Source organism: Rhagoletis pomonella, unplaced genomic scaffold (assembly GCF_013731165.1).
Source record: "Rhagoletis pomonella isolate Grant_MI unplaced genomic scaffold, Rhpom_1.0 Rhpom_scaffold_09356, whole genome shotgun sequence".
In the NCBI taxonomy this organism is placed as follows: Eukaryota; Metazoa; Arthropoda; class Insecta; order Diptera; family Tephritidae; genus Rhagoletis; species Rhagoletis pomonella.
The window spans coordinates 1-3,944 of record NW_023467883.1 but is presented as its reverse complement, the minus strand read 5'-3'; the positions used below and the strand labels follow the sequence as shown (position 1 = coordinate 3,944).

General features: G+C 43.2%; 1 pseudogene; it reads right to left on the bottom strand.

The window, feature by feature from the left end:
- Positions 1–257: 257 nt before the first annotated feature.
- LOC118756233 lies at positions 258–3,654 on the bottom strand (annotated as a pseudogene).
- Between the last annotated feature and the right edge of the window lie 290 nt (positions 3,655–3,944).

Below are 3,944 nucleotides of genomic sequence, written 5' to 3'. Positions count from 1 at the left end.
TGAAACGAGTGATACCGAAAATAGCCAAGACTTTACTCCAGCGACTGTCGAATCAGATCCTGTTCCGGTACTACGCCGTTCTACAAGGCAACGCAGGCTTCCCAGACGTTACCTCTAAAAACGAAGGGGGATGTTGGCAGCATATCATGCACTAATGGCAACCCTAAACGCGCAATGCCACCAATGGCATTTCTTTACATTGACATTCCGAGAATTATCACCATCGTAGACGGCCGCATTGTAAGGAGCACGATCTTGTATACTTATAAATTTTATAGTTAATAGTTAACTTCCATATGTAAATATCTATCTACTTTCTCCGTTAATAAATAGTGTTAAGAGCAATACCTAAGTCTCTTGCGTGCTTTTACTTTAACACTCGAATATCAAGGTAAAAAGCATAACACACGCTTTGTTCGGCCTCCTCCGTCGACATCAGTGTCAAAGAGATATCATCTTCTGTAGAGGCATAATTTATATTCCGGCTTGTTTTCCGACTACCAACACCCTCGCCATTTGTTGAGCTATGATAATGGAAGCCATTGCCATCTTCAGGCTCCTTGTAGCCACCAACAGCCTCAATAAGTGGCGCAATAAAATTGTGTAGAAAACACTTCAATCCGAAGCGTACAATTAAGCGTAAAAGAAAACTGTGATGATAGAGCTTAACGGACTTTCGCGACTTGAATGAACTGCTCATGGAGAAACGCACCTGTCCACCACCTGCGCAATTTGCATCCGCTATACGTGTGCGCACCGAAATCATGCCACGTTCAAAGCTTTCCACATCGTATAATTTCATAATTGGCAACAGCAGGGCGACGACGTAACGCAAACACTTTGGTATATCTTGGCAATGCATTTTAGCCACTGTATGGCAGGCTTGCAGTCGTTCCTCGATGCTGGCGTTGACGCCGTTCATAAGCATTGCGCGCAGGCGATGCATAGCAAACAGTTCCACAATGAGGCAACCCAGCACATGAAGCTCATGCTCCCATTTCTCCATTAACAGATGTTTAATTGAGCGCTTTTTCAGGGTAGTTGGACTTGGCGCAAGTAGACTTTTGAGTTGCTGTTTGCTTTGTGTTGCGGATGACTGCACAACATTTGATGCACCCTCTAGAAAGAGACGATTTGTAAACGAATTCTCCGAGGAGTGAGCCTCAAACAACATATCACTGTTTATAATTTTCTCCACTGTATTTGTGGCTGGCTTTTGCTTTGGAAATGTGCGTGCAAAGAAAGTCTCCATTGTTTCGAGCGACTGGAGTAGCGAACAAGGATTATAATCTTTTGGCAAGTCAATAAAATTAGTGCTAGGATAAAAACTCGAACTGGAAGTCATATCGCTAGAAATGTTGTTTGCGCGCGAAGACATACGCGGCGAAGAGGATGAACCTGCAGTGCGGCGTAAAGAAGTGGACATAGCAGAAGTATCGGTTGCAATTGGAACGGCTGTATCGAGAGCGTTGAGATTCTCCGTGCTTTTGGCAAGACGTCTAGATTCGTGTGGACGTAGCGTGGAGCTGGCGGAACGGGGAGAACGCGGCGGTGCGTATAACTGGCTGAGACGTGGTGGTGTTTTATTGAACCATGGGGATGGGAAACGTTTGGCAGGATGGGGAGTGGTGAAAAGTTGCACAATGCCACGTTGGCGGAGATCTTTGTGCTGATCGACCAAACTGAGACACACATTCTTCGCTTTTACAGCAGCAAGCATGTAGCATGTTTCGATTGATACAACTCACCCAAAATTGAGATCAATCCAATGCTGGAGCCGTTCACTTACATATTCCGCGTCTAGAGCTTCTCGATGCTTTGCGATGAGATCTTCTGGACACGACGCCCATGTCGGCAACTCTAAATCGGGTAAATCTTCATGTATGCTCTTAAAAATCATGGGATCCGAGTAAAATTCTGGTATGCATTCATCTGGTGTCCACTGTTGCAGGCGTTGTATAGATGCAGGATATTCTGCAGGCACCCAAATGGGACGCACATGTTGGCAGAGGACGTGTTGCGGCGTGCGACGCGCCATATAAACAAAATAAGTGATTTCCGAAAGAAAGTCAGACACATGATGCGGTGCCTGAGTGCTTGCAATAGCTGCTATTGGATTACTAAGCGTATTTAAGCCCTGATGAGTAGCGTGCGAAAACATCAAATCCAAGTGTACATCACCCTTATTGAGACGATATTTGCTTTTGGTCAAGTCGCGCCAATTCAGGCCGTTGCCCACGGCATTATGTGGTGATATGCAGGGTTGTCGAGACTACGACCAGAGGCATTATTTAATATCGTTAGATAATCGTAATTGGAAAGTTGACCATTGCACCACATCTCACAGTATTCGCGCAACGTAAATTGCTCCAAGTCGTACGCGAACTGTAGATCAAATTTGGTGTTGCTTGAACAATCCGCTGTGTCTTCGTCAGCGTCATCGTCATAAACATCGCAAACAAAACTGGCATTTTCGTTTTCTTCTATTACCACGGAATTGTCTCCTTCTGCGGCATGTCCCGTTTCGGTAGGTGATGGTACCGCATTTTCAACATTATTAAGTGACAGTATGGAGCACTCAAGCCGTGGAAGCACTTGTATCCAGAGATTTTCACGCACCATAATGTCATGTAGACGTATATCACCCAAAAAGAGGCCAGACGTTTGTAAGGCTTTCGAGAGCTGTATGATTTGGTAAATGATGAAGAGCGATTTGTTGTGAGATTTACCCAATATTGTCGGCGAAAAGGTAATGCAATCGTAGAGACTTGTTACGATGGCAGGCGGATAAAAGATTACGCAAAAGTGCGTCGAAGTTTCGATTGTAATTAGAGCGGGCATAATATTCGCATGACACTCAGGGCCTGCCAGTGGAAAAGAAAGTAAATGAAAATGTAAGTATTGAAACAAATATATGATTCATACCAGCCACATCCTCGCCAACTACGTTCACAGTATCCAAGCCTTCGCGTAAACGGTCTAGCTGACAATGTATGACCGGACAATTATATACACGCTGTATCAACTCCTTCAATACAACGTCATAAAGTACCAGACTGCATGTGGAAGGCGAACTTAACGTTCTGACTGCTTTACCAGCAGTTTTTACATATTTCACACTGGCACCAGGATAGCGTTTGTATGCCGCCTCTCAAAGATTTTTAAAATTTGTGCTTGTCACATACCCACGCGCTTGTGAATAGGTAATTGGATAGTTGCCGCCAGCATCTATGCCTGCGTCTAGGCCACATTCACCTGTATGGCGTTGCAGTGGAAATACTTGTAAATTTGGTTTCTTCGGACAAGTTTGCAGCAATATGCGTGTCCATGGATGATCCAGGGGCCAAACAGTGAACGGTGCTATTTTGCGTCGTTGCTCCAAAGTCTGCAACCATTGTTTATCACAAATCAACTGATAACGACCAGATACAGTGGTTTCACACAAATGCTTATGCCGATTTCACTGCAAAGCGTGTCCATTTTGGAGATATTCATTTAATTACTCTTAACTATAACATTTTCTTTTCAATTTTAGTAGCGCAATTTTTTCGCAACCCCCCCGATATTAAAACGTAATACAGCTTGGTGAGCAACCTGCTTAAACCAATATTTCAACTGCACAAATATATGTATACTTTTACTTAAGTACTTGAATCGTGTAAATCGGGTGACAGTATAACCAGTAAACAACCTTCGGTGAATTTGGCGACTGCCTTCCTCGGGGATGAATATGCTAGGGATGAAATTATTGGTACACACGCCTTCCAAGCACGCAGGGTTGCTTTTAAGAAACAAAAAATAATTAACTCCAAAAAGTTTCAAAAAGTATAGTGTAAAACGAAATTTATTGAATAATTCCATATAAAATGGTATACATAAATGACTCATTTTATAAAAGATTTAAATAAAACGCATTTCATAACCTTTTTTGTGCAAACGGCATT